Raw genomic sequence first — 13,661 nt, 5'->3', positions numbered from 1 at the left:
ATGTTAGGGACGGCAGATTAAGGGTTAATAATATTTAACTAGTGTTTGCAAGGCTGTAGTGCTGCGGTTTAGGGGTTAATATGTTTATTATAGTTGCGGCAATGTCCATAGCGGCAGATTAGAGTTTAACATTTTTATTAAAGTGCTTGAGATGCGGGAGGGCCTCGGTTTAGGTGTTAATAGGTAGTTTATGGGTGTTAGTGTACTTTTTAGCACTTTAGTTATGAGTTTTATGCTACGGCATTGTAGTGTAAAACTCTTAACTACTGACTTTTAAATGCGCTAGGACTCTTGAAGGGGTAGGGTGTACCGCTCACTTTTTGGCCTCCCAGGACAGACTCGTAATACCGGCGCTATGGAAGTCCCATATAAAAAATACTTTACGAAGTTTACGTAAGTCGTTTTGTGGTAAGGCCAAAGAAGTGTGCGGTACACCAATACCTGCAAGACTCGTAAAAGCAGCGGGCGTAAAAAAGCAGCGTTAGGACCTCTTAACGCTGCTTTTTTACCTTAACGCACAACTCGTAATTTATCCGATTGTTTGCTTTTATATTTTTAATTAGGTTAAAGAAGAGGGATAGATAAACATTGCCTCATAAATTGATGTTATCCCTTTTCTTTATCAGTCTCAGAGTAACAAAGAAGTTGCAAAAGTTTTATTTTCACATGCTTGTACCCACCATGTCTCCTCATACGTTCTATCTAATCCATCTCTATTATATAGATAAATTGCATCAGAACATTTGGTTATATTTTTTAAAGTAGTACCTATTTTTATGTAGTTCTGAATTCAGTGGTTTTCTTATGAAACCTTCATTTAACCATTTGTCCTCCATTGCTTCCTTAACTGTTGGACGTTTGGCAGGATCTGACTCCAGAAGTGTATGAATAAAATGTACAGCACCTAACAAATAGAAAAATGTTTTAGTAGAAAAAAATTTACTGCTTTCTTTGCCATTTGTATTTATTTATACATTTATGATGCCCAGTCTCTTATAGCTTTTAGATGAATTGTCTTAATTATGGATTGTTTAACAACTCCAGTTCTCTAGTACCCTTAACAGACTAGATTTATTGGATATCCATTATATAACACAGGTGAGTCAGCCCAAGTAAGGAACTAAATAAAATCTGAACTGTTAGGGGTACTTGAGGACAAAAGATTAAAAAAAAGTTATTTTATAAACTGAACAAACTAACGAAGGGCCAGATTAAAAGTGGAGTAATATTTAATGCTCCTGCTCGCACGCTAAATCCACTAGAATTAAGCTTTTTGCGCGCGTTGGGTAGTGCTTGTATTACAAGTTGGAATTATTATTATTATTATTATTATCGGTTATTTGTAGAGCGCCAACAGATTCCGCAGCGCTATTAACAAAGGCGGAGTACAAAAAAAACAAAAAACAGTTATAGGGATCAAATCGGTAGAGGGCCCTGCCAAGAGTTGCACTGTTGTAGTCAGCTCTTGAGAAGGTGATCAACAAACAGCTGGACTCTTAAGCTTACATGCTAGGGGGGTTCAGGGGATAGCAATGGAGGAGAGGAACTGGTATATAGTAAGGTTAGCGTAGGTTGTATGCATTCCTGAACAGTAGAGTCTTTAGGGAGCACTTGAAGCTTTTAAAACTAGAAGAGAGTCTAGTGGAGCGAGGCAGAGAGTTCCACAAGATGGGAGCCAGTCTGGAGAAGTCCTGTAAACGGGAGTGTGATGAGGTGACAAGAGAGGAGGAGAGTAGGAGGTCTTGAGCAGAGCGAAGGGGACGAGAAGAAGAGTATCTGGAGACAAGATCTGAGATATAGGGGGGAGCAGTGCAGTTGAGGGCTTTGTATGTCAGAGTGAGAATTTTGTGTTTGGTCCTAGAGGCAAGAGGAAGCCAGTGAAGAGATTGGCAGAGAGGTGCAGCAGATGAAGAGCGACTTGTAAGGAAGATGAGTCTGGCAGAGGCATTCATTAAGGATTGTAAAGGAGCTAGGTGGTAGGTGGGGAGACCAGAGAGGACAGAGTTGCAGTAATCGAGGCGGGAGAGGATGAGAGAGTGGATTAAAATCTTAGTTGTGTCTTGTGTAAGGAAGTGTCTAATTTTAGAGATGTTTTTAAGGTGGAAGCGGCAGGCTTTAGCCAAAGACTGAATGTGAGGAGTGAAAGAAAGATCTGAGTCAAATGTGACCCCGAGACATCGGGCATGTGGGGTAGGGGTAATGATGGAGTTGTCGACAGTTATAGAGAGATTGGGGGTGGAGAGTTTTGAAGAAGGGGGGAAAATAAGGAGCTCAGTTTTGGAGAGATTTAGCTTGAGGTAGTGAGAGGACATCCAGTTGGAGATGTGAGAAAGACAGTTAGTGACACGGGTTAGCAATGAAGGAGAAAGGTCTGGTGCAGAGAAGTAGATTTGGGTGTCGTCGGCATACAAATGATATTGTAAACCATGGGACTTTATTAGGGAACCTAGTGATGACGCGTAGATTGAGAAGTAAAGAATTTTGCTTGCGCGCTTACCCGATGCATGCAAAGAGGCATATTTATCAAAGCGTCAATCTCAGTGTATTCACCAGCATCAATACGCTTGTCAGACATCGCTGACGTGGATCCACATACGATCCACTTATTTATAAAAGAAACCGTCAAAACACGCGCGCCAAGTACAGCGCGATGAGCATCAGAATGTTGTTAACTAACAGTCATCGATGATGTTACATAAGTAGTAATGTATTTTTCATTTTTATCCCTATATCTACTAGTTCACCAAATGAGGAACAATAATATTGTTTGATTTAGAAAGGGTATACAATTTTAATAGAGTTTCTAATTTACTTTTATTATGTAATATACTTCATTCTCTTGCAGCATCGAACATAAGCTTTCTGTGTTTTCAGACTCCCATTGATTTCTATGGCATCCGCAGGCTCAAGGGTGGCAGATTGAAAACTAGGTAGGCTGCTGTGATACAAATGTGATATGACAGGCCATATATGAGTAAATTGTTGGATGAACTAATGTTTTAACTGATCTGTATGTTAGTTGAAGACCTTAACTAGTTGTTATAATGCCCCATGCTTATATAATTATTAATGCTGACTGCTGACAAGAATTAAGTCTGCCTAACAGGAAACCACAAACATGTACACTATTAAGATGCCAAGAACAATTGTCTGAATAATCTCAGCACAAATAATGACACGTACACAGCTATGAAAAGAGGAACTATATACACAGTATTATCTCAGCAACAGTATAAAGGAAAGCTGGGACTTCCTCTTTTCCGATTCTCTGTTCATGGGCAAAGGCGCCGTGTGGATACCAGGCAAGATGAACTCCCAGAATCCCTATATGGTTCGGGCTGGAGTGATGGGAATCACCAGTCAAAGTGGAACATATATGATGAAAAATCTGGTGATGTAGTAATTTATATTATTTGTTGCTTATAGTATGAAACATAAGGTATTGCTTAACAGCTCAGTAATTTAATTGTTGATTATAGTATGTAGCATTAACAACTTATTAATTGAATTGTTTAATAAAACCACTTGTTTTAACCAATACGGAGTGTTTATTGGCCAATACAGCTGCGTCAGAATAGACGTGAGCGTACCTGTTTAATGTTTGATAAAATGGAAAAAGGGTCGAATAGAGTAAAATCTGAATTCAAAACATCTGTAATGACGCAAGCATTGATCTGCGTCGGCTTGAGATCACGGGAGCGTATAATACGTCACAATTTTCAACATTTGACAATCTTGATGCTTTGATAATTACGGCAGATCAATCTCGTGACAAATACGGTGCGGAAATCAAGCGTATTTTTAGTTGACGCTTTGATAAATATGCCCCAAAAGCCAAACTTCGAACATAATAATCGTGTTAACATATTCCGGTGAAAGAGTAAAAGTGACAGCGCTGGGGCCAAGTGAAAACCCTTCTAAAGAAAGCCTTCCCACTAGGATATCAGAGAAATCACAAGAGTATATATATATAAAAAGAAAGGCGCTTCAACAGCTAAACCACTCAATTCAATGTAGTAAAATGTAATATAATCTAGGAAACTCCACAATGTCTCTAGGCAGAGTTGCATGAATAAAAATGAGGTAGATATGTTTGTTGATAAAATGCCAAAGTCCAATAGGCAAGTAAGTCACATAAAGCAAGTGAATACCAATTTTCACAATGAGTAAAATAAAGTTAAAAATCCAGACCACCTTTGAGACGTCTGTATGGACTATGAGAGACCAGTCCAGCAAAATGTAATATCAAAGCTTCTCCTTCTCACTCACCAGATGCTTTGACACAATGACCACTGTCAGGATCCCCAAACTGGGACTGACAGCTGTGTGAAATCCTTCATTTTGGTTTTGGGGCCTCTACGCATCTAACAGTGTATCTGGGAGCTGGTCACGTGACCCTCTTCAGGTAGCGTGATTGGATGAAGATCGTCTTTGGTCATAAACTGGTCTCTGGATTTTCACATTTTTCTGAAAGTATGCAAGTAGCAGGGGTGCCCACAATCCATTAACACGTTTTGCCCACTCTTAGGGGCTTTACCAAGTGGATGTTTGTGGGAATCAATGTTTAAATTGCCATTTTTGCTTTTCTATTGGTTACTGCTTAATTCATTGTTAAACATGGTATTGTTCCATTTAGGTCCATAACTTTCTCCTTAAGGTGGTATATCCTTACTTTATTTTTCATAGATCATATAGATGAATAATTTCTTTGTTGCTAATATCAGAACGTGTCAGGATGTATCAATAAAATACAAATCTCTAACATGTTGGAAACAAGAATATAAGTTAATAAATTTCACACAGCGTGACATATATATACATATAGAAACCTAGTCAGGATTAATGGGATTCAAATACATATGTTTGAAGGAGTATATAAATATAGATATGAATATCAGAGTCTATAAATAAATCTTCTCATACAACAACCTTATATGTATAGATAAAAACAAAAAGCAAATAGGAATACTATCAATTGGGAATAATAGCAATAAAGGAAATGTATTGAAAGTCATTATAGGAGGTTATTATAGAAAAGGGCTCACATCAATTTCAGAATTAAGACCATTCGGTTGTAGAATCTTTAATCTATAAATCAACTCTGCTTCTTTATAAAGTAATCTTTCTTCATGATCCCCTTCTCTCAAATGTTTAGTGACTTTGCTAACTCCTCTAAATATCAGATCTTTTTCATTATTTTGATGAACCTCCCTAACATGCTTATAAATATAGATAATCCCCTTTAATAATACAATATAAAGGGGTCTTGTGGTCTCTCCCAAATATTGTTTTCCACATTAAACATTATCAGAGCACCTTATGGTGTTCCTAATTGTAAATCTCTCTTTTGTGTGTTCAGATATAAATTCTTTAATTTTTACACCATGCTGGCATGCTTTGCATAAAATGCAGGGGTAAAAGCCATGTAACTTATTGCCATACAGATCCAGATGCCAGTGTTTACGTATTATCCCATTCATAATCCTATGATCCCCATTGTATGTTGTAACAAAAGGTGTATGTATACTGTCAATGTTATCCTTAGCCTTAGTTTCCTTAATTTTATATCTTGTCAATTCTTCTAGTCCCACCTGGCTTTCATAGTCTAACAGTTTGGTGCAGTTTTTTCGGATTCTCAAGGCTTGTCCATAGGGTATATTCTTTTTCCCTCTATCAAGATGGCAACTTTTCTCATGTATAAATGTATTTGCATCTACATTTTAAAAATGTGTTCTGGTAAATAGATTATCATAATTTGCTAATATCTCAAGATCTAGAAAGACTATTTTCTCTTTGCTTGAATTATGAATAAACTCTAGGGGGCATTTTTATCAAAGTGCGAGTGGACATGATACGATGTAGCATATCATGTCCGTTGCACATCGATAAATGCTGACAGCATACGCTGTTGGCATTTATCATTGCACAAGCAGTTCACTAGAACCGCTTGTGCAATTACCGGCCCTGCAGATTCACAGACAATTGGCCGCTAGCAGGGGGTGTCAATCAACCCGATCGTATTCGATCGGGTTTATTTCTGTCTGCCTCCTCAGAGCAGGTGGACAAGTTATGGAGCAGTGGTCTTTAGACTGCTGCTTCATAACTTCGGTTTCTGGTGAGCCATTCGGTTTCTGGCGAGCTTGATAATTCGGTCCCTAGGCCATTAGTGTTCTCATTCATGGCTGTTATGAATCTATCTAATGATTCATAGTCACCATCTTAAATGAGTAGAATGTCATCTATGTACCTCCTATATCAGACCCATCCAATTGTTGCCAACTTCTAGGAATTCATTTTTCGATATATCCATGAATAAGTTGGCATAACTAGGGATGAATCTAGTCCCTACAGCTGTCCCCTTTTTTTGATTATAAAAATGTTATTGAATGAAAAGTAATTATGTTTCAGTATGAATCGAACGCTTTCTATGATGAATTTTCTTTGTTCTATGTTCCTTGTCATCATCTCTATTTTAATAGAGCTGAATAGCCTCAATGCCCAGTTCATGTGTAATATTGGTGTATGATGATGTGACAACACATGTTAATAAAATCATATGGCTAGATTACGAGTCTTGCGTTAGCCTTAAAAAGCAGCATTGAGAGGTCCCAACGCTGCTTTTTAACGCCTGCTAGTATTACGAGTCTGGCAGGTACAGGTGTACCGCTCACTTTTCTTCCGCAACTCGAGCTTACCGCAAATCCACTTACGTCAATTGCGTATCCTATCTTTTTAATGGGATTTGCCTAACGCCGGTATTACGAGCCTTGGAAGAAGTGAGCGGTAGACCCTCTCCTGTCAAGACTCCTACCGCATTTAAAAGTCAGTAGTTAAGAGTTTTATGGGCTAACGCCGTAACATAAAACTCTTAACTAAAGTGCTACAAAGTACACTAACACCCATAAACTACCTATTAACCCCAAAACCGAGCCCCCCCCCAAATCGCCAACACTTAAATAAAGTTTTTAACCCCTAATCTGCCGACCGGACATCGCCACCACTATAATAAATATATTAACCCCTAAACCGCCGCACTCCCACCTCGCAAACACTAGTTAAATTTTATAAACCCCTAATCTGCCATCCCTAACATCACCGATACCTAGTTACATTTATTAACCCCTAATCTGCCGCCCCCAACGTCGCCGCTACTATATTAAATTTATTAACCCCTAATCCTAAGTCTAAACCTAAGTCTAACTCCCCCCAACTTAAATATAATTTAAATAAAATGAAATAAAATTACTACAATTAAATAAATTAATCCTATTTAAAACTAAATACTTACCGATAAAATAAACCCTAAAATAGCTACAATATAACTAATAGTTACATTGTAGCTGGCTTAGGGTTTATATTTATTTTACAGGCAACTTTGAATTTATTTTAACTAGGTACAATAGTTATTAAATAGTTATTAACTATTTAATAACTACCTAGTTAAAATAAGTACAAATTTACCTAACAATACACTATCATTAAATTAATTTACTAAATTACCTACAATTAAATACAATTAAATTAAATAAACTAAAGTACAAAAAAAACAACTAAATTACAGAAAATAAAAAAATAATTACAATTTTTTAAAACTAATTACACCTACTCTAATCCCCCTTATAAAATAAAAAAGACCCCCAAAATAATAAAATTCCCTACCCTATACTAAATTACAAATAGCCCTTAAAAGGGCTTTTTGTGGGGCATTGCCCCAAAGTAATCAGCTCTTTTACCTGTAAAAAAATGCAATACCCCCAACATTAAAACCCACCACCCACACACCCAACCCTACTCTAAAATCCACCCAATCCCCCCTTAATAAAACCTAACACTACCCCCTTGAAGATCACCCTACCTTGAGACGTCTTCACCCAGCCGGGTAAACAAGTGGACCTCCAGAGGGGCAGAAGTCTTCATCCGATCAGGGCAGAAGAGGTCCTCCAAGCAGCAGAAGTCTTCGTCCAGACGGCATCTTCTATCTTCATCCATCCGGAGCTGATTGGATCAGCCAATAGGATTTTTCCTACCTTAATTCAGATTGGCTGATAGAATCCAATCAGCCAATCAGAATTCAAGGGACGCCATCTTCATTCTTCGCTTGGACTTCGTTTGAAGAGGATGCTCCGCTTCGGCTGGATTGAAGATGGACCCGCTCCACTCCGGATGGATGAAGATAGAAGATGCCGCCTGGATGAAGCCTTCTGCCCGTCTGGAGATCCTCTTCTGCCCAGATCAGATGAAGACTTCTGCCCCTCTGGAGGTCCACTTGTGCCCGGCTGGGTGAAGACGTCTCAAGGTAGTGTGATCTTCAAGGGGGTAGTGTTAGGTTTTATTAAGGGGGGATTGGGTGGGTTTTAGAGTAGGGTTGGGTGTGTGGGTGGTGGGTTTTAATGTTGGGGGGTATTGTATTCTTTTTTTTACAGGTAAAAGAGCTGATTACTTTGGGGCAATGCCCCGCAAAAGGCCCTTTTAAGGGCTATTTGTAATTTAGTATAGGGTAGGGAATTTTATTATTTTGGGGGGCTTTTTTATTTTATTAGGGGGATTAGAGTAGGTGTAATTTGTTTTAAATTTTTTTAATTATTTTTTAATTTTCTGTAATTTAGTGTTTGTTGTTTTTCATACTTTAGTTTATTTAATTTAATTGTATTTAATTGTAGTTAGTTTATGTAATTAATTTAATGATAGTGTAGTGTTAGGTGTAATTGTAATTTAGGTTAGGATTTATTTTACAGGTAAATTTGTACTATTTTAACTAGGTAGCTATTAAATAGTTAATAACTATTTAATAACTATTCTACCTAGTTAAAATAAATACAAAGTTGCCTGTAAAATAAATATAAAATATAAATCCTAAGCTAGCTACAATGTAACTATTAGTTATATTGCAGCTAGCTTAGGGTTTATTTTATAGGTAAGTATTTAGTTTTAAATAGGAATAATTTAGTTAATTGTAATAATTTTATTTAGATGTATTTAAATTATATTTAAATTAGTGGGGTGTTAGGGTTAGACTTAGGTTTAGGGGTTAATAACTTTATTGTAGTGGCGGTGATGTTGGCGGTGGCAGATTAGGGGTTAATAAGTGTAGGTAGGTTGCGGCGACGTTGGGGGGGCAGAGTAGGGGTTAATAAATATAATGTAGGGTTCGGCAATGTTGGGGGCAGCAGATTAGGGGTTCATATGGATAATGTAGGTGGCTGCGGTGTCTGGAGCGGCAGAGTAGGGGTTAATAATTATAATGTAGGTGGCGACGATGTTGGGGGCGGCAGATTAGGGGTTAATAAGTGTAAGATTAGGGGTGTTTAGACTCGGGGTTCATGTTAGGGTGTTAGGTGTAGACATAAAATTCCTTTCCCCATAGGAATCAATGGGGCTGCGTTAGGAGCTGAACGCTGCTTTTTTGCAGGTGTTAGGTTTATTTTCAGCCGGCTCAGCCTCATTGTTTCCTATGGGGAAATCGTGCACGAGCACGTTTAGCCAGCTTACCGCTACCGTAAACAACGCTGGTATTGAGGTGAGATGTGGAGCTAAATTTTGCTTTACGCTCGCCTTTTTGCGGCTAACGCCAGGCTTAAAAAAACCTGTAATACCAGCATTGTCTTAAGGTAGAATTAAAAAAAAAGGCTTGTTAGCAACGCACCCCTGTTACCGCAAAACTCGTAATCTCTGTGATATTTTCTTTCCATTCAATGTTTTCCAATAATCTGATTACACTGGTGGAATCTTTTAAGTATGAGGGTAATTCTCTAACATACTTCTAGATGAATCTGTCTATTTATTGTGATAAGTTTGCAGTGATGGATCTTATTCCCAATATAATCAGTCTACCAGGAGGATTTTTGAGGTTCTTGTGAATTTTGGGGAGGAAGTAAAATATAGGTATTTTGGGAAATTGGGATTTAGAAAATTAAACTCTCTCATTGAATATACCCTTAGTTTTTGCTCCATAACAATGTTAATTCCCTAGAGTATTTTTCTGTTGGAGTGTTGCTAATTTTGTATATATTTGGGTGTCTCCTAACAGTCTTAGCTTCTTCTAAAAAAGGATGTGGTTTGGTGATTATTTATTTGTCTTTCTGTAGGTCTTTAATTATTTTACTCTCTTTTGAATTTAAATTATATTTAATTTTTTTCTGTAATTTTCTTATGCCTAGATTTAGAGTTTTGCGGCCAAAGGGGTGCGTTAGCTACGCGTGCTTTTTTCTGGCCGCACCTTTTAAATACCGCTGGTATTTAGAGTTCACAGAATGGCTGCGTTAGGCTCCAAAAAGGGAGCGTACAGGCATATTTACCGCCACTGCAACTCTAGATGCCAGCGTTGCTTACGGACGCGGCCAGCTTCAAAAACGTGCTTGTGCACGATTCCCCCATAGAAAACAATGGGGCTGTTTGAGCTGAAAAAAAACCTAACACCTGCAAAAAAGCAGCAGTCAGCTCCTAACGCAGCCCCATTGTTTGCTATGCGGAAACACCTCCTAAGTCTGCACCTAACACCCTAACATGAACCCCGAGTCTAAACACCCCTAACCTTACACTTATTAACCCCTAATCTGCCACCCCCGCTATCGCTGACCCATGCATATTATTATTAACCCCTAATCTGCCGCTCCATACACCGCTGCCATCTACATTATAACTATGTACCCATAATCTGCTGCGCCTAACACCGCCGACCCCTATATTATATTTATTAACCCCTAATCTGCCCCCCTCAACGTCGCCTCCACCTGCCTACATTTATTAACCCCTAATCTGCCGAGCGGACTGCACCGCTACTATAATAAAGTTATTAACCCCTAATCCACCTCACTCCCGCCTCAATAACCCTATAATAAATAGTATTAACCCCTGATCTGCCCTCCCTAACATCGCCGACACCTAACTTCAATTATTAACCCCTAATCTGCCGACCGAATCTCGCCGCTACTGTAATAAATGGATTAACCCCTAAAGCTAATTCTAAATCTAACACTAACACCCCCCTAAGTTAAATATAATTTTATTCTAACAAAATAAATTAACTCTTATTAAATAAATTATTCCTATTTAAATCTAAATACTTACCTGTAAAATAAACCCTAATATAGCTACAATATAAATTATAATTATATTGTAGCTATTTTAGGATTTATATTTATTTTACAGGTAACTTTTATTTACTTTAACCAGGTACAATAGCTATTAAATAGTTAAGAACTATTTAATAGCTAAAATAGTTAAAATAATTACAAAATTACCTGTAAAATAAATCCTAACCTAAGTTACAATTAAACCTAACTCTACACTATCAATAAATTAATTAAATAAAATACCTACAATATCTACAAATAAATACAATGAAATAAACTAACTAAAGTACAAAAAATAAAAAAGAACTAAGTTACAAAAAATAAAAAAATATTTACAAACATTAGAAAAATATTACAAAAATGTTAAACTAATTACACCTACTCTAAGCCCCCTAATAAAATAACAAAGCCCCCCAAAATAAAAAAATGCCCTACCCTATTCTAAATTAAAAAAGTTCAAAGCTCTTTTACCTTACCAGCCCTGAACAGGGCCCTTTGCGGGGCATGCCCCAAAGAATTCAGCTCTTTTGCCTGTAAAAAAAACACATACAATACCCCCCCCCAACATTACAACCCACCACCCACATACCCCTAATCTAACCCAAACCCCCCTTAAATAAACCTAACACTAAGCCCCTGAAGATCTTCCTACCTTATCTTCACCATGCCAGGTTCACCGATCCATCCTCGGAAGTCTTGATCCAAGCCTCGGAAGTTTTGATCCAAGCCCAAGCGGGGGGCTGAAGAGTGACGTCCATCCTTGGGCTGAAGTCTGGATCCAAGCGGCGGCTGAAGAAATCCATCATCGGGCTGAAGTCGGAAGTCCATCATCGGGATGAAGTCTTCTATCAAGCAGCATCTTCAATCTTCTTGAGTGGAGCGGAGCCATCTTCTTCCCAGCCGACGCGGATCCATCCTCTTCTAACGAAGCCTACTAGCTGAATGACAGTTCCTTTAAATGACGTCATCCAAGATGGCGTCCGTCGAATTCCGATTGGCTGATAGGAATTAAGGTAGGAAAATTCTGATTGGCTGATGGAATCAGCCAATCAGATTGAGCTCGCATTCTGTTGGCTGATCGGAACAGCCAATAGAATGTGAGCTCAATCTGATTGGCTGATCGGATCAGCCAATCGGATTGAACTTGAATCTTATTGGCTGATTCCATCAGCCAATCAGAATTTTCCTACCTTAATTCTGATTGGCGTCGTTAGAAGAGGATGGATCCGCGTCGGCTGGGAAGAAGATGGCTCCGCTCCGCTCCGGAAGAAAGAAGATTGAAGATGCTGCTTGATAGAAGACTTCATCCCGATGATGGACTTCCGACTTCAGCCCGATGATGGATTTCTTCAGCCGCCGCTTGGATCCAGACTTCAGCCCGAGGATGGACGTCACTCTTCAGCCCCCCGCTTGGGCTTGGATCAACACTTCCGAGGCTTGGATCAAGACTTCCGAGGACGGATCGGTGAACCTGGCATGGTGAAGATAAGGTAGGAAGATCTTCAGGGGCTTAGTGTTAGGTTTACTTAAGGGGGGTTTGGGTTAGATTAGGGGTATGTGGGTGGTGGGTTGTAATGTTGGGGGGGGGGTATTGTATGTGTTTTTTTTACAGGCAAAAGAGCTGAATTCTTTGGGGCATGCCCCGCAAAGGGCCCTGTTCAGGGCTGGTAAGGTAAAAGAGCTTTGAACTTTTTTAATTTAGAATAGGGTAGGGCATTTTGTTATTTTATTAGGGGGCTTAGAGTAGGTGTAATTAGTTTAAAATTGTTGTAATATTTTTCTAATGTTTGTAAATATTTTTTTATTTTTTGTAACTTAGTTCTTTTTTATTTTTTGTAACTTAGTTCTTTTTTATTTTTTGTACTTTAGTTAGTTTATTTCATTGTATTTATTTGTAGATATTGTATTTAATTAATTTATTGATAGTGTAGTGTTAGGTTTAATTGTAGATAATTGTAGGTATTTTATTTAATTAATTTATTGATAGTGTAGTGTAAGGTTTAATTGTAACTTAGGTTAGGATTTATTTTACAGGTAATTTTGTAATTATTTTAACTATTTTAGCTATTAAATAGTTCTTAACTATTTAATAGCTATTGTACATGGTTAAAATAAATACAAAGTTACCTGTAAAATAAATATTAATCCTAAAATAGCTACAATATAATTATTATTTATATTGTAGCTATATTAGGGTTTATTTTACAGGTAAGTATTTAGATTTAAATAGGAATAATTTATTTAATAAGAGTTAATTTATTTCGTTAGAATAAAATTATATTTAACTTAGGGGGGTGTTAGGGTTAGAATTAGCTTTAGGGGTTAAAAAATTTATTAGAGTAGCGGTGAGCTCCAATCGGCAGATTAGGGGTTAATACTTGAAGTTAGGTGTCGGCGATGTTAGGGAGGGCAGATTAGGGGTTAATACTATTTATTATAGGGTTATTGAGGCGGGAGTGAGGCGGATTAGGGGTTAATAACTTTATTATAGTAGCGGTGCGGTCCGCTCGGCAGATTAGGGGTTAATAAGTGTAGGCAGGTGGAGGCGACGTTGAGGGGGGCAGATTAGGGGTTAATAAATATAATATA

At 37.9% G+C, this 13,661-nt stretch overlaps 1 long non-coding RNA gene across 2 annotated transcripts in view; it reads left to right on the top strand.

Annotated features, from left to right (window-relative positions):
• LOC128655479 (uncharacterized) overlaps positions 1-13,661 on the top strand; it is a 129,471-nt gene that overhangs the window by 55,026 nt on the left and 60,784 nt on the right. For both annotated transcript variants that reach the window (XR_008401818.1, XR_008401817.1), the window contains exon 2: positions 2,875-2,930. This is a non-coding gene — a long non-coding RNA (uncharacterized LOC128655479). The remainder of the gene's footprint in view (positions 1-2,874; positions 2,931-13,661) is intronic.

The sequence above is a fragment of the Bombina bombina genome, chromosome 4, assembly GCF_027579735.1.
Source record: "Bombina bombina isolate aBomBom1 chromosome 4, aBomBom1.pri, whole genome shotgun sequence".
In the NCBI taxonomy this organism is placed as follows: Eukaryota; Metazoa; Chordata; class Amphibia; order Anura; family Bombinatoridae; genus Bombina; species Bombina bombina.
The sequence above is the reverse complement of the archived record's forward strand: the minus strand, read 5'-3'. Positions and strand labels throughout refer to the sequence as shown.